General features: G+C 50.8%; 2 long non-coding RNA genes across 7 annotated transcripts in view; both read left to right on the forward strand.

Annotated features, from left to right (window-relative positions):
* Window positions 1-741: 741 nt before the first annotated feature.
* On the forward strand, window positions 742-11,843 carry LOC110353640 (uncharacterized). Of its 5 annotated transcripts, none has more exons than XR_005267070.2 (3): window positions 742-1,272; window positions 5,150-5,423; window positions 5,543-10,303. It is a non-coding gene; the product is annotated as an uncharacterized lncRNA (long non-coding RNA). The 5 variants fall into 5 exon arrangements; XR_003498372.3 differs by lacking the exon at window positions 742-1,272 and adding an exon at window positions 11,139-11,843 and having other exon boundaries at window positions 3,313-5,423; window positions 5,543-7,393; XR_002404421.4 differs by lacking the exon at window positions 742-1,272 and having other exon boundaries at window positions 3,313-5,423; window positions 5,543-7,393; window positions 8,020-10,303.
* A 2,810-nt stretch (window positions 11,844-14,653) lies between these two features.
* LOC101793356 (uncharacterized) overlaps window positions 14,654-22,504 on the forward strand; it is a 69,443-nt gene continuing 61,592 nt past the window's right edge. For both annotated transcript variants that reach the window (XR_011810725.1, XR_011810724.1), the window contains exon 1: window positions 14,654-16,135. This is a non-coding gene — a long non-coding RNA (uncharacterized lncRNA). The remainder of the gene's footprint in view (window positions 16,136-22,504) is intronic.

The raw sequence follows: 22,504 nt of genomic DNA on the forward strand, positions 1-22,504 counted from the left end.
GCGCTTGACACCCCGCCGTGTTGCTTTTCTCTCTGTTGGATGCGGGTGAAGCTCAGGGTCTGGTTCTCCTCAGTGCCCAAGACAGGAGTGTGAAGTCGGTCCTGGCTTTGGCTTCCCGCGAGCCCTGGCTGCTGCAGAGGTGGCCCACGTTTCCTCACCCCAGAGCAGCCCCGGTCCCCATTGCGACACTCAGAGCAGTAGCTCTTTCACTCGTCTGTTTTCCTTTTGAGGATTAACGCTGATATGTAGATGTGTTTTTCATCTTCTGTTCAGGAGGAGCTGCCTGCTGCCGGGGTCATTGCTGGGAACCGGGAGAGAAGAGATCCCTGCAGATTATCTACGCCTATTAGAGCATTTTTGGGGTGTTGGCTGAGGCGGTCTGCCTTTCCCGTGGTAGGACAGGGTGGGAGCGAGGTGTGCAGCTGGAGCCCACGTTAGCCACATTTTGGGCTTGGGTCCTGTGTGGCATGTGGTAGGACCGTGGCCAAGGCGTGACACGGCTTCCTCTTCGCTCCAGCCCTGATGTGCTCAGCCCGCGGTGTTGTGCAACGCTCCCCAGGGGGCCAGGTCCCTCCTGCCAGCCCCAGCAGTGCTGCTCACAGAACCACACTGTATCCGAGTGGGAAGGGACCCACCAGGATCAGAGTCTAACTCCTGGGTCCCCAAAGGACCACCAAAAAAAAACAAACCAACATACCAGTATGCATCTTGGAGAGAGGTAGCTCCCGAATCCTGCTGCCAGCCCTGTGCCATGCAGGCTGGTGGGTCTGGGGCTGCTCTTGCAAAACCTTACAGCTCTGCCCGGCTGTTTCCCTACTGTCCTGGCACATCCATGCCATCCCCTCCTGGCTGTGCCCCTTGCACCCACACCGGGTCCCTGCGGGGTGGCTTCCCCGCGGTGCCTGCGTGCACGCAGCGCTTTGGCAAGGAGGCTCGTGGAGCTGGACAACGCATCTGCTCCCTCCAAGAGCTTAATGTTAAACACGCTCTGCTGGCAGGAGCGTTTACGAGCCATGGAGGCAGCGAGGGGAAAACGACTTTGATACCCAATAAAGCTTTTTCCTGCCTGCTCAGATCTGGGTTGCGATACCGCTGGGTCACAAGGGGTTGCCTCACGCCAGTGTGTCCTGGCACAGCTCTGAGCACACAATAACCCGCTCACCTCCTCCCCGTCCTCTTTGCTTTGTGCCTCCTGCACCGTTTTATGTGCAGGGGACGTCCTGACCAGGAATGACTAAACAAAGATCTCGGCCACCGGTGCAGCATGACTGGGTAAGCGTCTCCACCTCTTGCAAAGCCTCCGGTGTACCCATGGTGCTGGTTTCCAGCCGGGCGCACGGGGCTTTCCCAGCACACCCCATTAGATGGCAATGCAGCCTGCTCCTCCGTGCGGTGTCTGGGGATGGAGGCAGCCAGCACGGGCCTGGGACCAGGGGCTGCAGGCTGCTGAGGCTCTGAGCACGCTTCAGCTGTGCTGATAGCTCGGCTCCTGCTGCCCACGCTGTGAGCAAGGCTGGGATTTCCCATCCGCCTGGCTTTGAGGTGCACCGTGGTGGCCTTTGGGCCAGCCATGCCCCTTGTGTGGGGTGCAGGGGTGCAAACGGGGGTCAGACGGCAGCATTAATCCGGGACCACACTGAGCAGTGCCACCTCTGGAAGTGCCCGTGCAGTGGTGGCAAGGGAATTGGCAAACACCGCCGCGTTTCACGGCAGCCCGGCCAAGGGGAGCTAAGTAAAATTAAAGCGTGATAGTTCGTTGCTGTGTAATTAGCTTCAGCTGCTTTCGAGCTGAAGCAAATCACGCTCAAAGACCGGTTTTTGTACCGGGGAGAACTTTGAACTGCGTTAGCAGCCCCTTTGTAGCCTGGGAGGGAGCAGCCCAGCCGGAGCGGGGAGGCTGCTCCTGTCTGCGGCGGGAGCTCCGTGTGTGGTTTCGGGCGAGATAACGCGCCCCAAACCTGCCCCGTTCGGCTGCGCCCGCTGCGGTGCCCAGCCTCACCTGCAAACAAAGACAGAGGTTGTTCCCCCTGACTGTAATTAGCCCTGAAAGGGAGAGCCCCGGGCATGGGGAAACCACCGCGGCACCCCAGGAGAGCCTGCAGCTCCCCACCGGTGCCTTCTCCACTCGGATGCGCCCCTGGGTGCCCCCGAGATGTTCGGATGGTGGTCGGGACAGGTGGTCCTATGGCACAGACCCAACAGCTCGTGGCTGAGCTGCTGCTGGGTTTGCAGGCAGAAGGTCTGCCTGGGCTGGCGGTGCCAAGCCCTGAGCAGGAGAACCCTCCCCGTGCTGGAGAAGCTGCTCTGGGAGAGCAGGAGGGCTCCAGCAGCTCGTCTGCGGTGCCTCAACTGGGGGCGGCTTAATTGCCTTTGATAAATTCATGAGATCATAAAAACAAATGAAGATGGGAAGCACTTGTGCTAAGCCCTGATTGCCAATGGGATGCAAGACAGATGTGTTTGGACCAGGCACGAGTGGATGAAGCCCAGCATCCAGGGCTGCTGCAGGGGCCCTGTGCTGGCCAAACCAACACAGTCAGAGCAAATCTCCTGTCCTGCAGTGGCATCAGGCATGACACAGACCCTGCCTTCGCCACGTGACACTGGCACCATCCCTCTGACAGCCTCCTGGCTTGGTCCAGGGGGCCCAAATAGCCAAAGTGAGGGTCACGAGCACCCAAAAGCATCCCGGGCATGTGTGCGGGGTGGCTGCAGCCCAGTGGGGTAAGGAAGTGGTCAGGGCAGCGCCGTGTCCTCCAGGGGGTTTGCTCGGCCCCATGGGGTTGGTGTCGGTGAGCATCCCGCCGGGGTGCTGCAGAGCCAGGCGTGTAACTTTCAGATCGGCCAAGTGTAGTAAGTTAATGATTAGATTTATCATAAAGCAATCTAATGAGGAGCAATATAGCCAAGCACTTCCCATTCAGTGACGCACATCCAAATCTTAATAGAAACTGACAGCCTGACCCTGTTACCGTGCTCTGGCCAAATAAAATCAGCCTGATAGTTCCCTGGAGAAAGCAGCCACGGCTTTAATATGTCTTCTCAAAACATTTATCTGACCGGCTTTAAAAAGAAGAAACCTGCAGTGACTCGGAGTTGGTTTACATGACCTCCCCTCGCCGCAGCTTTCCCAGCTCGGTGCCACGTGGAAAGCAGCGTCCCCGTCCTGCCCCGTCCTGCCCAAGACCCAGGCCCTGCAGCTCTGGCGCCCGGTGGAGGTGTGAACATACCGTGAATATTAACAGGAATAATTGGAGGTATTTGGGAGCTTCGGGTATGCGATTTTCTGCAGGTGACATTTTACTACCCGAGCTCTTGCAGGGCTGAGTCTCTGATCTAAGCCTTCCGCTGTGCTGTCCCTCTGCAGTTTAAAAGGGAAACAGCATGTTTTGTACTCAGTTCCTAGTGCCAGCCTCTGTCCCTCTCGCAGACTCTATTTAAAATCTGAGCATGTCTGAGCATCTCAGAAATCATTGCATCTCGAGCAAAAGCTCAAACCTTTTATATGCGACAGGACTGGGAAAAAGTCTGGTCTTTCCAAGCCCAAGTTTTATCCTGACCACCACCACGTGTTCACACCTTCACGTGTTTCCAGCCCTGTTCCAGCGCTGTTTTTGATATCCACCACCTGATTGTTGTAGACGCAGGAACCGTGGTGGAAGGAGGCACCAAGCCAGGAGCTGGAGGTCCCATCTGCAGGCCTGGCACCAGCTGCAGCCTCTCGCAGGGCTGGTGCAGAGGGAAATCTTCTAGGAACAGCTTCAAGGCTTGAAGGCGTCAGTCCTGGCTGCCATCCCTGCCGTGGGAGTGCCACAGGTTTTTTCTGACCCGTCCAGGGTAGCATCAGCTGGTATCCAAAGCCTCAGGGGCAGCTGCAAGAAGTCCTGCAGCCTGTGCCCAAGATGCTCCTGGACATTTTCTCCAAAATAGATGTTCTCCCCTTGGGAAGTCTTCTCTGGCGTGGTGATTTACAGGCAGAAGAGGCAGACTGGTTTCTGGTGCTCATGTGCTGTTACTCAGCAGTCCCTCCCCATTTGCACTGAGTGTATTTCATGGGATAAATAACAGAAATACCCAGGGTCAGCCCAGCCGTTGTTTGATCCCCCAAGTCCCTGCCCTTGCCCACATCATGTGACGTTGAGTTCCCCAAGGCGAATTGTGTGAAAAGATGCCTTTTTTTTCCCATCACTTCTGAATTTACTGTCTCTTCATTTTCGCTGAATGCCCTGTTGTTTGCAGAGCGTGAATACAAGCTCTGTGCACGGAACCAGGATGGCCCCAAATGCTGGGCACCAGTGGACCTCAAAGCCGCCTTTTCTTGAACGCGCTGACTTTCAGAGGAGCCCTCCGAGGCAGGGCAATTACCCCGGCTTTGTGCAACAACCTTGATCCAGGAGATGGCCCAAGAGGAAGATGGGGACAGAGGGATGGAGAGACCCACTTGGAGGGGGGAGGGAAGCCAGCCAGCTCTGGTCAGAAGAGCTCTGAGCCCCTCTTTGTGTCACAGGACTCACGCAGCAGTGACCACGTCCTCGTGTGAGCCCAGGAGCTGTGCAAGCAGCCTGGGGAACCGGGCAAAGCGGGGGCTGGAGGTGGCTGTGCAGATGCTCAGAAAATTGTCCACATGTGGCACTATAGGTCTCCCTTCGTGGTTTTATAGTCATGGCAGGCATTGCATTTCCTCGTGCTGCAAAGCAAGCTGAAAGCAACCTGTCCCTCTGTACCTTGTGCTGACCCCACGAGGACCTGCCAAAATCCACCCACCCCACGTGCCGGGAGCGGCTGTCCCCATGCGCTGCCAGCTGCGAGCAAGCACCCTCAAGAGCAGAACCTGCTTTGACGGCCACCAGGCTGAGAGGTGTTTCGCAGCCCCCTGTAAACAGACACAGCTGATTTGTTTCTTAATTGCTTGTCCATGGGAGCTGTGAGGCTTCATCTCTGTGGGGTGGGAGCTGGGAGCTTTGCTCTGTTTGATTGCGTGCTCTGCTGCCCCAGCTTCAAAGATCTCTTTGCTTTTCCCTCCCTTTCATGTCCCATCCCTTGAAGTCTCTCTCCTGCATGAAGGCACAAACCCAGGATGGCTGAAGGGACCCGAATGCAATTACTTAGCGGAGTGTTTCAATAAATTAGCAGCTCGTTTCTTTGCCAGGCAGCACTTACTCTTCAGTTGGCCCGTGTCTGCGCAGCCGACAGCGTATGATGGGCTCCTGGACTTGGGGATATCGGCTGGGGCAGGCATGATCAGCCCCGATCACGTCCTCAGGCCTGGATGTGACTCTGTGGAGGATTTTGCCCAGTTCCATCTCCATTTGCAACTGCAACCATTTGGATTTTGCGAGGTAAAGAGCAGCAGTTCTCCCAGTGGGCTGTCCCTGTGAAATGGGAGTGCAAAATACCGGCACCCAGAGCTGCTGCTGGGGAAGGTAAGTTGGCACCAGCACCTCATGGTGCTTTTTTTTTTATATATATATATATATAATAGCCTTTTATTTATGAAGCTACTTTGGAGTCTGATTCACTTGCTTTGCTCAGTATTTATTAGTACTTCACCTGCCTCGGACTGGGGAGCTGCAAGCACTTTGATAAATGGATTGCCTTTCCTGGAACGATGTCCCAGCATCAGCTAATCGGGATCTTCCAGCTCCTCCGTGCGACTGCCAAAGCACCACTCCTGTAAATCAAGGATGGCAAGAAGAAAACCCCACCAGCACCCGGCAGTGCCTGGAAAAGGCTCGTCTCCTTCCTCAGGAGGGGAACCAGCCACGTCTCTGCTAATTAGCTGCTTCCCTCATCTTCTCCGTTTGGGGGTGACCAGGGGGGATATTCCCTGACAAGGGCTGTGTCACCAGAGAGGTGGCATCCTTCCAGAGGCAGCTTGGGGATGCACCTACAAAAAATGTCTCAATGTTGCCATGGAGAAGCTGGCTGGAGGCCACCACGCAGCAGCACCTGGGTGAGAGGGGACCGTGGCCCCAGGGAGATGCCACCATGGGGCTTCCCACCCACCTGGGGTGCCCCCCGGTAGGGCTGCCCTGCAGGATGGGGCTTGGCTAGTAGGGCTCTGTATGGGGTCCAAGCCCTGCCAAGGGTTCCACGCACACAATTTCTTTTTTTTTTTTTTTAAAGAGAAATTCTCTCCTTTGTCGCTTGATGAAAACGTTTCAGGCCTTTTGGGTTTTTCCCGGTGATTAAGTCTAATGAGAAGAGACAGCAGAGGATTTATTAGTGTCTGCCTGCTGATTCCAGCCTAGCCCCTGTTGTGGCAGAGGACCTGATGCTGTTATTCCCAAGCACGGGCTCCTCGCAAAGCGACCACGGCTCTCTCATCACAGCAGCCCCATGGCCAAGCCCCTTCCCCGCTGCCCAGCGTGTCCAGCGGAGCCCGAGTGGGAGAAACAAAGCGGCGGCAGAAATTGGGATGGAGGAAAACATTATCTGAACCTTGATGGCATTGCCATGGTAACGGGGGAAACTGTGCCACTCTGCCCGCCGCGACGGGTCCCCCCTCCAGCACCTGGGGCTGGGCAGCGAGGGCCCTGCCCTGCTGCAGTGGATGTAGCGACGCTGTGCTGTAATTACCGGGAGCTCTCCCCGCAGCCGTGTGAGAGGCACTGCTGGAAAGCCTGCAAAAATAAACCGAGGTTAAAAATAGCCCCACGCGTGCCTGCTTTCTAGGCGAAACGAGGGGAATTTTGACATGAAGCAGAGCGGAATCTACCCTCTGGATGCCAGCCTGTCCCTGGTCTGTTACAGCCCCTGGAAGATGGGCAGGGGGGGCTGTCAGTGGAAGCAAGGAGCTGCTCTGCGTGTGCCGATGCCCGTGGTGCAGAGACACCCAGGGCAGCTCGTGAGCCCAGCCTTGGGCACGGTCTGCTCGCATCCTGCTGCAGGCAGCTGTGGGCTGAGCCTTGAAATCCAGCAAACGCTGCTGCTCTGTCCTGAATGCAGATGGGGTTTCAGCTCGCCCAAACAGGGCAGGGAGAAAAAACGGCTGTAGAGCTGAGGCGCTGGGGTGGTTTCTTGGGAGTTTCCCCTAGGAAGATGCCTAGTCTGGATTACAGATCTCACAGGATAGGGACTCCACCTCAGCCCTTGCTAATTCATAAAATATGTAAATGCGCTTCTCCCCTCCACATCGCTTCTTCCCTCTTTTGCAATTCCTCATCGCTGCTGTAACCTTCCTTTCTGCCCAGCCGAGCTGCCTGTGCTTGAGCAACACTCCTGGCCTGACCTAACTTTTTTCAAATGCAAAAGGAAGCAGAAGAACTCATCCTTAATTGCACCAATGGGAAAAGCAAACCGTAATGGCATTTTCATGGAAGCACGAGCCCACCTCGATCTGCACGCTGCGCCAGGAGGCCAGGGCACTGGAGACTTCACCTGGGCTGTGGGAGTAAGTATGGGGCATGGCTCCTCTCTGCCATCTGGCACAGCACAGCACGGCATGCCACAGTCCCTCTAGGTGCAGGTGGGCTGGGGGTGAGATTAGGGGAAGGGCTGAGTGTCCCGAATTGCAGGCTTCCCCAGTGTAGGCTGTGGAGGGGCTCCTCTTGCACTGGGTGTGATGCAGGTGCCTCCAACTTCCTCAAAGCTGCTTGATTGCCATTGAGAAATTAATGGGAGTTAATTGGTTGTGTTGGACCTGGGGGAGCAGTTGATCTCTAAATGCCATGGAGTTTAGGATAATGATGTGTTAAAAGTACAGGATGCAAATAATCCTAGAACCATAGGATGTGCCCACAGTCCAGATCCAATGGCAGGCACGGGGTCTCTCAGTACCCAGTTACCCACCACCATACCCCTCAAAGGAGAAGGCTTCCCAGTAAATACAAGGGACAGTGAGCTGCCTGGGACTTGCTGCAGAAGCTGGAGGGGATGAGCAGCAAAAACTGCGTGTGACCAAGCTATTGAAGTTCATCTGCACTCTGTTTCAGCAGAAACAGGGGCAGCAGTGGGAAGGCAGAGATGGGCTGATTTATAAGAAATCAATTTATTACATTCCTTATCTTATCCTCCCAGATCCTCTTCATTTCCTGTGTCCAGACAGAAAGGAAAGCAAACCAGGGAGAGCAAGCTAATAGTACACAAGCAGCCCTTTCTGATGGCTTCCACAGGCTGAGGAGGCCAGAGCAGACTGCTTTTCTAACGATGGCCTTTGTCCAGATGGGTCCCAGACAAATTAATGTGTGAAAGCCAAAAGGGGCTGTGATTAGATCTGGTCCTTCTGCATGCCACAGCCTGCAGCTTCTCATCCCTTTACAGGCCCTCTCGAGCTGGGCTGTGCTGAGCTCTGTGGAGCTATTTGAGGAACTCAGCCCGCATCTCCCTCTTCATCCTTTTGAGTGCAGAACCCCAGAGGGAATCTGGGCCCCTGCACAGGTCTGAGATTTTAGCAGTGTGACCACAGAGCTGGGCAGGCAGGGCTGTCTGCACCAGAGCTGGCTGCTCTGAGTCACATTGCTCATCTGCTTTAGGAAGAGAACAAGCTGGAAGTACCTAGTTCGTGATTCTGTGATGTCTGTCCCTCGAGGGAGTCTGGGGGATTGGGGGACTTGGCAAGATGGACCTGGCCGTCAGGCTCTGCTTGGGAAAGAGTCAATGCACATGAATGAGAAAAGGGAAGATGTGTCCTCAGGCCCGCCTTGCAGACACAATGGAAAAGGCAGGACAGAGTCCAGCAAGACCCTAGGTATCTGCATCCATGACCACTCTTCACCTCATTCCTCTTTTGTCTCCAAATTAAACAAAAACAAAACAAACAGAAACCCACAAAAAAGCCACAACTTGTCCTTTGTCCTTTGCCCCTGACCCAGCCACGTAGTCAGAAGAGACACCAGTGTGTAAATGTCAGTGCTTGCTTCATCTCCAGCTCTGTCTTCCACATCAACTCCCTGGTCTACCAAAAGTGCCGCAGAGCATATGGAACCAGTAATGCTTTCCAGGACACATTCAGTAGGAATGTTTGATGACTATGGGAACATTTTAATGGGACCAGAGATAGCCTAGGCTTCCCTCCCCATTTCTTGCCCCCCCCATTTTTTCCTAAAAAAAAAACCAGTCTGCTAACTGGGAACCAGCATGGTCTATAGAAAACAGGGAAGAAACATTACTCAGTTACATTATCCAGGCTTCTTGTCCATGACATGCAGAGATGAAGAGAAGCTGAAGTCATGGTTGCCCTTGGCATGGTCTGTAACCCAATGGAAGTTTATTCAACCTTGCTGGAGTCTGAATCCAAGATTTCCTCTTCAGATCTGTTCTTTATGGGCTTGGTAATGTTTTAGGAGCTCAATAAAAACCAATCCTTTAAAATGAAGCAGAAGAAAAATGGTCATTACAACACATTCCTTTCCAGGCTGGCACATGTTAGAAATGCTCTTAATTAGTAGCGCGATGGGAAGGAAAATGAAAGGAAACTTCTGCTAGAGCAAGATCATGGACAGATGTAGAGGAGGAGCCCCGTGAAGGAAGGTGTCCCCAAAGTCTCTCCCACCACACAGCCTCCAAACTGTTCCCAGGAGAGGACTGTGGGGCCACCCCCTGGCTCGATCAGCCCCCCGCTGATCCAAGCTGTGGTGGGATGGGACGGGACGGTTCGGTGGTGCCAGCGTGGGAGCGTAGGATGAGGAAAGGATGCGGGCAGACAGCCTTGATTTAAATGGAGAAGCTCTGCGGATCTGCTGGTGAATCTGCCAGGCTCGCCTGCCTAATGAAAGGCATGTTTCAGTTTCTGGCTGGAAATATCTCCTTGACTGGGTGCAATGGGATTCTGCAGAAGGAGAAGATTCAAACAGCATTGAGAACACAGCACCCCTCAGCACACTGACCCCTCCAAGCTCCTGCTCAAGGCTCTTTGAGGAGGTTTACAAGACCATCTACCAGGGCAGCCTGCAAATGTAGGCTGGAAAGGTGCTCCCTGTCTCTGCTCTGTCTTACGTGGGCAAATGAAGGAGGAGAAATGGGGAAAAGAGCCCTTTGGCACCTTCTCATTCCCGGACTTTTATTAGCACAAACTTCCCTCCCAGTGCAAAACACAGTTTTCTGTGTGTCGTCTCTGTTTTGTTTGCTTGGAGAGAGCATTGGCACACGCTCCAGGAAATTAGCTCTTAACTAAAAGCATTTATGTAATTGGGGAGGGAGGGGGAGGTGTGTGTGCACTGACTTTGGGGAAGTTCAGTCTACAAAAACAAACCTTGCTAACTACACTTGGTTCTGATTAAGGGAGATAAATCTGTCAGTGAGGCTAAATTTACCGAGAGTGTAACCTCCCGCCCCTCGCCCCACCAGCGATGGTCAGGCTGCATTTATTTCTATTGGGCAAGCTCCAGAAAGCATTGGGAGGTGAAAAACAATCCCCAGAAATGTGAAAAATGTGGAATGAAGTGAGGGCGGCAGGAGGGAAAGTGTGGGGAGAGAGGGCTGAGCGACCAATAGCAGCACGATGGGTACAGTTTCAGCTCCTTCGCTGCTTGCACGGCCGAGGTGCGGGAGCCCAAGATGCAGATTCGTGTGCTGAAAATGCAAAAATGCAGCGGAGGGAATCCCTGCTCCCCATCTCTTCAGGCAGGGTGCAGGGTCTTCCTGCCTGCAGAGCTGGCAGAGCCACGCTAAAGCTAAAATGCAGCGGGGTGCAGGCAATCAGAGCCGTCCCCGTGCCAGGCTGTGTGTTTGAGGTGTAGCCACCTGCCACGAGGCCAAAGCTGGCCTCAGCTGAGACTGGGTGGATCTGTAGCAGGGCCCAGGTGTCACACGGGGACAAGGAGAAGGGACACGCACGGTGACGGCCGTCTTAGATCGGTCAGAGGATGTGAAGGCACATGGTGGGTCTTGGAGTTGGCTAGGCCATGGCCTGGGCCCCTGGTTACGTCAAGTGGGAAAGAGAGATGGTTGTTCAGTGAAAGCTGTGCCAGCTGCTTGGGAAGGGTGTTGTCAGCAGTGCTTACCCTCATCAGCATTACCTGCACTGTCTCGCAGGGATGTGAGAGCTTTTGTCACATGCTGCTGCCCAGAGTAAGCCTCTTGTGGATGCACCAGCCCGCCCGCTGTCACCAGATGGCCCGAGCGGTGTGTGGCTTGAGACGTGCCAAGCGTGCCCTATTTACTGCTGACCTAGCTGCTCCTTTTCATTTTCTTGACAGGTCACTTCCTTTAAAGCTTTACTTGCATTCTGCAAGGAGGTGTTTTGGTCAGACTTGGTGTCTTCTCCTGCAGCCAAAGAGAAGGATGTGTTTGGCCCTGCCACGGAGGGGGTTTGTGAGCAGAGATTCCCACACACTGCAAGACAGGGGAACCCCAGTGTGGCAAGGGCACCTCACCCCCAGATTCATGTACACTGGGATATCCACAGCTCACACGGAGAGGAGGCTCCTGTACACACCTTCCCATGGGCTCACAAAGGTGTCCATCCACCTGTGCCAACACAGCTGTCCCTTTGGTAAGCACACCAAGATATAAGATGGTTACCTCCTGGATGAAAGTATGTAAGAACCAAGTTTTGTAACAGACTGATGAGGGACAAAGGGGAGCCCATTGCACATATTTCCCATCTGAATGAGGGCCACCACCTCGACCTCTCCAGCAGGTACAGACCTGCCGAGGATGATATCCTGAGGACTCCATCACTGATGGCCAGTAGACTCCAGTCTGCTGTGTGTGGGCGCTGGGAAAGACATCATGCCTCCAGAGCAATCTCTCTCTGGCATGCAAGAAATGCTTGTGTGGTTGAGTTTTGTCCAACTACTCAAATCTGTCATTGTTTACTGATTAATTGGTAAGTCACTGCCATCCAGTAACTGTGCACCACAAGACATTTGGTTCATTTTTTAGCCCTCTACAACAATGTTTTTTTTCTTCTTCTTTTTTTTTTTTTATTTTATTTTATTTTATTTTATTTTATTTTATTTTATTTTATTTTATTTTATTTTATTTTATTTTATTTTTTCTTTCTTTCTTTCTTTCTTTGTGTGTGTGTAAGAAGTTTTGGGAGAGGAGAAAAAGCTTGCTCACATTGTCACAGGCAAATCGAGACCTCTCACCTCACAGTTTGCTCCTGGGAGACTTCTGAACTGCCTGGTCCCTTCTGAGTTTTGGTTCTATTAGAGCTGAGAAAGCTGTACTGACACAAAGAGGAAAGCTTGGCTCCTGGAGAGCCCACCACGACCTGCTGCACTGCTCCGGAGCATGGCTGAGTTTGGTGATAATATGGTGGATCCGTGGATCCACCCAAAAAAGCCACCTTTGTTGTAGATTAAACATGAGAAACCCACAGGAGATGGCAGAAAAAAACAAACAATGATCAGACCAAACAACAAATTGGGGCCAGATGCTCAGTTAGTGTAACGTGGTGCGGTGCCATGGGATTTGCTGAGGCCGGGTGGACCTCTGCCAGGTGAGGATTCGGCTCTGCCGTCAGCTGTCAGAGCATCCCCATGCTGCCTGGTTCCAGTAGCTTTGGCTCTCTCCAATGGACTATGCAATCTATACAACAAGGACATGTTTTTTTAACACACTTTGCAGCTGCCAAAATAAACCCTCTCTAAGATACAGACAAAAAAGGCATTAACAATATTGGCATGTGCTCTGGCTGCTGCATTTCCTCTGACTAGCCGTAGCTGGACCTCGATAAGGTTGATTTCTTTGTCACTTAACTCTACCTCCTCCTTAATGAGATTTCCACTGAAATGAGCCAGGCTGGGTTCCCAGCTGTGGGAGATCAGGGCAGCTGTGTTAGCTGATGTCCTTGTAGAAGCTATCCCAGGGAGACCCACTCCATCTGAGGCAGGGGGTAGAGGACCCTGCCAAAAAAAAGGGTGGCCTCCTGGAGCCCAGGAGCTTGCAGGAGCACATAATGATTTGACTTTCTTGGTGCACCGTGTGCCTGTCCCTCCGAGGTGCTTTGAGTGCAAGGAAGAGGAACTGTTCATCCCCAGCAGCAAACCCAAGGGATGAGGCTTGTGATGAGCTTCTCACATGACAACAGCACTCGAGGACCAAAATCCTCCTTTGGGCTTGAGCCAGAGATGGGGCTGGTTGGTGCATGGCTGGCACTCACCCATGCCACTTGCCTAGCCCTGGTCAGAAGAGGAATGGTGTGAGTACTGAAAGTACTACCATTAATCAATGCTCAGTGTGTGATAATACACCTATCACTGGCCCCACTCTTAAATTTTCATTTCAATGGTTTCATCTCCTCTTTTCATGTTCCTGTCAAACTAAAAGCTTGTAAGCTGCACAGCTTTTCTATCAGCCTTCAAATAAACTTACTTGAATTTCTGAAGTTTTTGTTTCTCACACAAAAAAAAAAAAAAAAAAAAAACAAAAAACCAAAAACAAAAAAACTTGATCGGTTGATTTTGCTGCTGGAGTTTTTAAAATGGGTTTGGGATAGATGAAATAAATACAATCAATGCTCCAGAAAATGTCTTACATGCAGCAATGCTCATTTCTTTCCAGATGGGGTATCTGCAACAAATAAACCTGTAAGGACAGTACTAGAGGATTATCCACTGGATAATGCAAATTATCCATTTCAGAGAAATCTTGTATTTGTTTTCTCTTTGATGGCACAGCCTTTGCTGATACACAAGAAATGTTTTAGCTATTGGCTTATGTGGGGAGAGGGGCGATGGATTGTGTATCTTTTCTGCAGTTGTGTTTGCGCAAATCAGCAGAGAGCAGACCTGGAGCTCAGAGACGTTCCTCCCATCAGCAAGCCATCTCTGCAGCGTGGTGAAGCTTGGAGGCAGTTTTGAAGTGGGTCAGAGAGGCCAGGTTAGGATTAGAGTTCAGAGGAACTTGTCATGTTTTTGGGGAGGAAGGCCTCATTTAAAATGTCACGAGGAGGATATCCTGTCCCAGCCATGCCTTTCTGCAGGGAGGATCTAATCCGAGGCTTAGGTCTTAGTTTAGCACATCCCTTGAGCGTGTGTTTTGAAGGCAGCAGGGAGTGACACTGGGCCTGGCGATGAGGGGACCTGCACGAACAGCACCGTGTCCTTCAGGTGACCTGGCGGGCGGCAGGAAGGGCGGTGAGACCTCTGTCAGGCTGCCTGAGACGTGGGGACCAGCCTGCGCCCTTCGCCTTCTGAATATTTTGGAGAGAGAGGGGGAGGTTTATTTTTTATTTTATTTTTTTTAATGTAAAAAAGGGTGGGGACAATATACATGGACTTCCTTATTTCCCCAGCTTCTCTGGCAAAAACAGTTGCTTTAACATGTGTGAAAATGATTTACAGCCTGGCCTTTACACTCACATCTTCTCCAGAAGAGGTGAAGCAGCACGAGGGGGGATGTAATTATTCCCTCCACCCTGCAGAATCACCGCTTTGTGGTGAAGGGCCCTTGATTCATTGCAGGGAAATAATACAGAGAGTTTCTAAAGGAGTATTTAGCAGCGAGGCAGAAAGAAGGACCTGTGTGGGCTGCTGCCATGGCTTCCAGCAGGGTGAAGCCACTGCTACCTCTGCTGTACCTGGGTGGTGAGCAGCCACAGCCCTGTCACCCCTCCCCAGAGCTGCCACCGCTGCGATTAAAAAATTGATTATGAGGGTGAAAAAGAAAAAAAAAAAACAAAACACAAAAAGCCAGCCAGCCCCCGCATACATATTTATTGCAATTATCCAACAATTTTGTAACTGATGAAAATAATAGAAGGGCTTGGGAGCAACTGAAAGTTATATTCCAGTCTTCTGAGCGTGTGAGGATGGGTTTTATTAGAACTGGAGGTTTTAAAATGTAATTACTGCTCTGTGCTCTAAGGGCCCTGACCACAGAGGGGCTGCTGAGGCACTCACTCATGTCCACTCCCCGTGGCTTGCATGGGGCTGAACGCGGGCGCTACCGCTTGGCGTGTTGGCTGAGTACTCGGTGCCTCGGGTTAAATAACTCAACCTCCCACCTACTGTTTTGGGGTTTTCTTTTCACTGGGCTGGCGGGAGAGGATGTGTGGTAAAATGGGTTATCCCCATTGATTAAAATGGTGCCAGGACTCTTGGTAGGGTGTGGGGGCTGCCTGGGGTCATCCCACGGCAGATTTTTCTTGCTGCCCTATTCATGCAATGGGTGTACAACTCTAAGCCATGCCCTCTGGCTGCCTGGTCCGTTTGGTCTGCAGACAGTTTGGGGCAGCCTTTAAGTGGAAATCCAGGAATTTACTGGGGGCAGAATGAAAGGAAGACCTTGGTAGAAGAGGCCAGGGAATACGTGAGCAAACTGAGGGCAGATGTCATTGTGACACCTCCCTCCATAATCCTTAACAGACCATGGCAACTGCCAGGAGTGCATGAAGACTGGAGGAAAGCGTATGTCACTCCTATCTTCAAGAAAGACAAGAGGGAGGACCCAGAGAACTACATGCCAGACAACTTCAACTCAATCCCTGGCAAGGATATGGAGCATCTCATCCTAGAAACCATTTAACAGGCAGATGAAGGAGAAGAAAATCACCCGGACTCATCAGTGTGGCTTCAGCAAGTGGAAGTCATCCTTGACAAACTTGATAAGCTTCTGCAATGAAATGACCAGCCTGACAGATGAGGGGACATCAATGGCTTAAGGGATTTTGCTAAGGCTTTTCATGCTATGCCCCTGAAGATCCTCCTGGAGAAGCTGTTGATGTATGGGCTGGATGGGTGGACAGTGAAGTGCTTCAAACCCTGGTTGAATGGCTTGGCCCAGAGAGTAGCAGCCAGGAGTGCAAAGTTTAGCCAGTAACATGCAGTGTACCCCCAGGAGTCACAACTGGGTCCAATTCTGTTAATTGCAACTTTATTAATCACCTGTGCAAGGGGGTGGAGTGCACCCTCATCAGGCTTGCTGATGGCAACAAGCTGGGAGGAGTGGCTGATAAGCCAGAGGGACCTGGACAAGCTGGAGAAATGGCTGAATCAAGAAACCTTATAAAGCTCAACATGGAGTAGGGCAGTGCCCTGCCCCTAAGCAGGAACAGCCCTAGGCATGGGGGCATGCTGGTGGCTACATAGTTGAAAGGCAGCCTTGCAGAAATGGACCTGGAGGCCTGGGAGACACCAAACTGAACGCAAGTCAGCAATGTGCCCTTTGCTGCCAACAGGACTGCATCAGGCAAAGGACTGCCAGCAGGTCAAGGGAGGCGATCCTTCCCCTCTGCTCAGCACAGGTAAGTCTGCGCCTGCAGTACTGGGGCCAGCTATGGGCTCCCCGTGACAGGAGGGACCCTGAGCTACTGGGCGGGTGGGCCTGGGGGTCCCTCCTCATCTCAGCCAGTCTGTCATTCTGTGAAGTGGGTCTCAAGGGGATGAAAGATCATCCTCTTGGGTATGGAGTGGTATTTGGGGTCTGCTGGACTCTGCAGGGTGCCACGCTGCTGAGGGATGAGGACATTGCATGTACCTCCCTGGTGACAGAGCAGAGCAGTCAGTTCAATATAGGAGTTAGCTGGTGTCCAAACCTCACGGAGCTGCCTGGAGCTCCACACTACAGAAGTCTGGACAAAATCTCTGAGGTCCAAGCTGAAGAGTGTCTACTCTGGGGCAGTCAGTACGCTGAAATGCTTTCCTGTGGCAGGCCCTGGAAGGGAGGCTTTGCTCCCATGTTCTGTGCAAGGGCAGAAAGAAAACTACATTGCTTGTCCTTGTCACTTTCTGTAGCTTGTGTGGTACTCCTCCTACCCGGTCATCTCCCACCCACTGTGCTTGCAGTGGCACTGCTCTCTATCCAGGGCATCCCTTTTATCTTCTCCAGGATAGAAACATTTACATGAATTGAAAAACTCTGGGCTCGCTGGCCTGGCGAGTGTGGGATGTAAGCCTCACTCCCACCAAGCTGTTGGGATGGTGCATGGCAAGTCCCCTCTGAGCGGAGGGCTGCCGGGAGCACAGCTGTGGTCCAGCTCTCCCACCACCTTGTCTTGCTGGAGTGTTTCCCTGATAAATGAGCTGCTGCTTTGGGGAGCAGAGTGGGGAAGAGAAACGATTGCCCAGAATGCACGTAACAGCTGTGATCTTGATGTGGGCCCCCTCGAGGCTGAGGCACTCTCTCTCCGTGTGGGAGAAGGTCTCACTTGGTAGGGGATCTGCAGTCTCTTCCCCTAGTCCTCAAATCCCCCAGTGTGCTGGACGAGAGGGTGCTCTCCTGCAGAGTTTGGCTCCGTGATCGGTCCCTACCCTCTGTTGGCTCTGAGACTTGGTCCTGGGCTGCTCTGGTTTCACTGCTGTCCGAGTAGCTTTGCCCTTGGAAACAGGCTGCCAGGGACAGCTTGTGATCCCAAGCCTAATTTATTGATCTAAGTGATGGCAGGCATCTGCTGAGAGTAACGGGCAGGTAATTTTCCATGTCCATCTTGGACTGCATATGGATAAAATTAGGGAAAAGGGAAGACTGGGGAAAAAAAAAAAGAAAAAAAAAAGACTGTTTCTGCAGGAACAAATGAGTGTATTGAAAGGGAAGGGGAGGGAGGAGAAACTCAGTGCTTTTCCCAGCTCCCTTGCAGATTGAATATGATGTCCAGTGCCCCAAGAACCAAATGGTCTCAATTTGCTCCTGCGTCAAATGGAGCTGGTTCTCAGTTGGCTGAGGCCTTGGCAGGGCCATGAGGATGTGTTTCATAACAGCAGCTCTTGTCAAGAACAACAACAACAACAGCATCAAAAACCTGTTGAAACTGTGCTATGCTCAGAACAGAAAACACATGCAAGGAAGAAAAATTCCCTCAATGAAAAAGTCAATGTAATTAGTCCTGACAAGCCCTGCAAAACAGAGGCAGCCAAGTGGTGGAAGAGGAGGGGAGAAATAACCCAATATCTTTTTGTAGGCAAATGTAAATGGGTCATTAGCTGTCTTCGAACAAAATGTTCCTTGGTGGGGAAAGCAAAGGGACAGGCCTGGCTTAGGAAATATTGAAGAAAGCCTGGCAGAACTTCCTGTGAAACAAGCTTTCTCGAGATGCTGGAGGAAGAGCTTGCTCTGCTTTTCTCCTGTTGCAAGGAGAACTCCTGGGATTTTTTGCCTTCGTGCTGGGGTTATGGTGTCAGGGCACGGGCTCCTGGAGCTCCTTGCCTGAGTACTGAGGCAAAGGGGATGCACTCAGAGGTGCCTGAATGCAGCTCTGAGCCTCAATAAATTGTGTTCTCCATCAGTAGGATTATCAATTTTATCTAGTGACACCCTTCTGAATAGATATGACGAACTTCAAGCTGAAGGTCTTCCTGCTTAGGGCTTTGCTGTGATAGGTGCTGCACAGTCATTGGATGTATGGAGTCCTCTCCTCTGGTTTTAGAGTCCAGCTGGAGTGACGGAGCCATGAGTGGCCCTGCTGAATTTTGCTTTCCTTTGTTTTGAACCTCTCCCAGCCTCACTTGATATAAAGGCACATTCAGAAGTGATTTCAAAAGGGGGAAACAAACTGGAAAGAATGACTTGGTTGCTGCAGGGGTAATCAGCCTGTTCGATACAAAACTATCCCATGTGGCCATACCAAAGCCACTCAAGCCAGCATCTGAAGCCCAATGTGCCAGAAGCAGAGAACCCAAGACTGCTGCATGCCTGAGCTACAGTCCCAGCTTCCAGCATTTGCACTTTGGGGGATGTGCAGGCCTGCAAGTTTCCATTAGATAATGGTGATTAATAGCCATTGTTAGATCTATTGTCTTGAAGGCGGTTTGATTCTTTCTGAGCCCTCTCACAGTCTTGACTCCAGCAAAGTCCTGCAGCAATGAGTTCTGCCATCTTACAGTGTGTTGAGCAGAAAAGATGTTTCCTTTTGCAGTGTTATACCCTCTGACTGATCCTGTTTGTGTGTGTCCCTCAGGCCTTGGACTATATGGAATAATGACTGACTGTTCCCTCTCCATTTGGATGGTGGACAGTACCTCTGGCTGTCCTTCACCATTATTTTCCTAGAATATCCTTTTCAGTAAGACTGCATGTGGAAATCTGGATGTAGGCATCTCATTGAGTTATAAAATCACACACAGATGTCTCTGGGTTTTGTTCTCTGTTCTGTCCTTAATCTGTGTGCTTCCCTGACCTCTGAGGAGCACTGGTCTCTTGTCTCCAGAAGACATCCATGGTCCAAAAAATTCTCTGAGCAGCAGTAGTGACTGCAGAGCCTGCCTGTGTTGATGAATAGTTTTGATATGACACTTATTTCACCTGTCACTTTCTTCAGGCTCTGTGCTACATGACACTTCTGTACCCCTTCCTTGTTGGTTTTGGATGTGAAAGTCCTGTACATTTCCTCTCTTCATCCCCTCTCTGTCCATACCTTCTTCAGGTTGTCCCTGTGCCTATTGAGCAGCAGCCCAGTAGTACCTGGTTGATAGACTGTCTCCACTGCAAAGTCTACTTTTTTCTTTTCTTTTTCCACACTTTTTCTATTGCCTCATCCATTTTGCAAAGGTATTATTTTTGTATTTTTAGAAAACACAGTACAATACGTTGCACTTTTCTCCTGTATATTCCACTCTGCTCTTTTGCAGTCCTTACTGTCTTGCTTGGCACAAAGTGCTTGTAGCTCCCAGGATTTCTCCTGAAGCTCTCTTCTGGTGTTGCATTTGCCACCTTAGATTTTTATTTTTATTTTTATTTTTTTGTTGCAACCAGAGCAGCACTTCTGGTTTCATGTGTGGGCTCTATCAGAGTTCATAGGTGATGCAGCCTGGTCCTGGCAGCTGATTTCTATTACCCGCATCTTGGCTTCAGATAGTTCAGGTCTCTCCTGACCTCTTTACAGTGACCACAGATTGCAATTAGCTTTTTTTTTTTTTGCATGCTTGTGTTATTTCCCTGAGCATGTTTAACAATGAAGCTTATCATGCACAAGTGATGTGAGCGGGGTGTAGGAGCACATCTAGCAAAAGCCGTGCTCTTCTGAAGCATGGAGTATTCATATTCTGGTTATTTGTTTCTGGTCTCTCTTGGAGGATCTGGAAGTTCCAGTTTACTTGTCCTGCAAGAAGGGTGAAACAGATGGATTCAGAAGATCAGTACCTCCTACTCTCTTTCCCTTTCTTAATACATCTTTAATTGACTTATAATACCCTGTGTCTTACTCTGCAGCATTATCAACAGCCCGTTTCCAAACAGCTGGCTGCCTCTCACTCTGAGAAACCCACAGAACAGGAGGAGGGGAGACCCCTCTTTAGTCATTGTGCAGGAATGTTAATGGATAATTTTATTCTTATTCTAACTTTAAAATACTTCCACTCGCCTATTACAAGTAACAGATTAGTTGCAGATATCAAGTCTGCATTGCTCTCCTAGATGATAAAGACTGCACCAGTGCAAATGCCATTCAGCCGTGAAATGCCATTCAGCGTGAAAGCACAAAACCACTGAGCTGAATCCTTATCCTGTTCCTTTCACTTTTGCTGTGGTGACACCTGAAACTTTCTGGGAGATTCCCTGTGCTTCTCCAGAGCAGGCCGCCACAGATGAGTATTTTACAAACCGATCTGGGATCTGGTCTAAACCACTGCAAGTGTCAGTGTAGAGATCCTACTGCTAATCTTAGTGTCGTTAATGCAAGTCTGGGTGGTTGCAAAGGGTCTGGGACGATCAGGGACCTGGAGCCAGTGGCAATTGAAAAGTGTTTGGTGCATAACTCCATTAAGGTCTCCTGGAAACACCAGTGAAACTTCATCTGTCCTCTCAGCAGAAAGGAGACTATATAGTGAGCACACAGAGAAGCAACATGCTGGAGTTGAAGTCTGTCTCTAGCTACCTGCAGCATTTAAAAACCTCCTTCACCAGCTTTTCTGCCCAATTCCTGATGCCTAGAATTCTGGTTTTAAGCACAGTAGTTTATTTGTGCCTCAGATCTTTCTCCATTATTTATTTATTTTGACTTGGGGCTGTGTTCTGTTAGGCAGTGGACTGGGCTACTTGTTCTCCCTGGATGTGTCTCTTGATAAAGACATGATTTGAAGATAGTGCTTCATAGGCTTCTTCAGCTCTTAAGCTTAATTACGGTAAATGATTAAGTCTTTATTTCTCATGGGCCAGCTCAGTGTCCAAGGGACTAGAAGAAACTGTTGTGCACTTGCAAGTCTCGTCATCTACAGATGCTCTGTTTTCCAAAGCCAGCCCCTAGAAAAAGGGACCCTTAGAGCCGTCCCCAGTGCAGGACATAACTTTTAATTCTCCTTTCCATTTTGAGGAGGAGCAGGAGCTATGAGCTTGTTGCAAACAGCTGCACTCAGCTTCCTCTACCCAGTTTGGCATATCCAGGGACTGTGCTGCTAAATCAAGAGCACTGGGGGCTGGTGTTGGCAGCATCTGTTCTCAGCTCTAGCTCCCCCTTCCCACCCCAGTTCCTCAGCCTTTGGTGTGAGTTGCTCCATTACTTATCAACTGGTTTTCCCATCCCCATCCATCAACAGGCACCGCATCCTCAGGAAAAAAAAAAACAAAACAATGAAATATGAACTTTGCTGCAGCCAGGGCTCCTCTGTCGGGCAGGGAGTGTGTTGGAGCTCTGCGTAGCCCAGCAGCACGGCTATGAGCCCTTGTGTGTCCCTGGTGTGTGCTTCCCAGTTGTCCCAGAAGCACAACGCTTTTGTCAGAGGTTGTTTATTAGCCCCTCCATCTGGAACAGAGGCCGTTTTCTCTGGAGAACAAGCTAGTGAGCTTTGTGCTTGCTGTGCGGGATGAACACGCAGAAGGCCATATCCCTTCCTGGCCCCCCAGTGATGCTCTGGTGTGCTTGTGGGGACGGCAGCTCAGTGACCCGGGTATGTGCCCTTCAGGCAAAACTTATTGAATAATGAATAGTCATGACAGGCCTGGCTGAAATGATAGGTGGCTGGGTTTATTAAAAATAAACAATATACATTGCACAGATATATTTATAGTGATGAGCTGCTGCTTTTAAGTGAACTCTGTTTCTCTTGGATTTCCTTCCTAATCCTTCATTTTGTCTTCCCTGGAGACTTTTAACATCTGCAAACAGGTCCCAGTTGGTTGTTTTCGTACTCTGTTGAATTGTGGTGCAGTCTCTGCTTGTCTTTCCCACCATGTTGTGTCTTCTTGTAGCTCATTGAACGAGTCCATTTCTTCCTATGGTACTGGTGAAACACTGAACTGCCTCTCCTTTTCTTTCCCCTGGAGGATGAGATATCTTTCCCTTCTCAGTGAAACAGCTTTGGACAGTGTGTTCAGAAGTGCATGCTGATGCCATGGTGTGGGATGGGTTCAGGATTGATGAGCACCAGGCCCTGGTTCAGCCAAATGTACAGGAATGCACAATTGAAGCTATAGCCTTAAATATTTTCCTCTGTTGCCTTTCCTTTTTCTGATTGATGGTTGTATTATCGCATTACATTATTATCATTATAACATCTACAAGATGCTTATAATGGGCAAATGAGTCCTAACTTCTGGATGCTTGCTTTTTCAACCCAACTTTTTTCCTCATCTGGAGCTGAAAATTTGGGTAAGGTTTATATGTCATACTCTAGCTGCTTCAGAGCAAGGTGCATTCAACATGAAGACCACTAAGAAAAGTTCAATTTAGAACAGGATGATGGTG

This window comes from Anas platyrhynchos, chromosome 7 (genome assembly GCF_047663525.1).
Source record: "Anas platyrhynchos isolate ZD024472 breed Pekin duck chromosome 7, IASCAAS_PekinDuck_T2T, whole genome shotgun sequence".
NCBI lineage: Eukaryota > Metazoa > Chordata > Aves > Anseriformes > Anatidae > Anas > Anas platyrhynchos.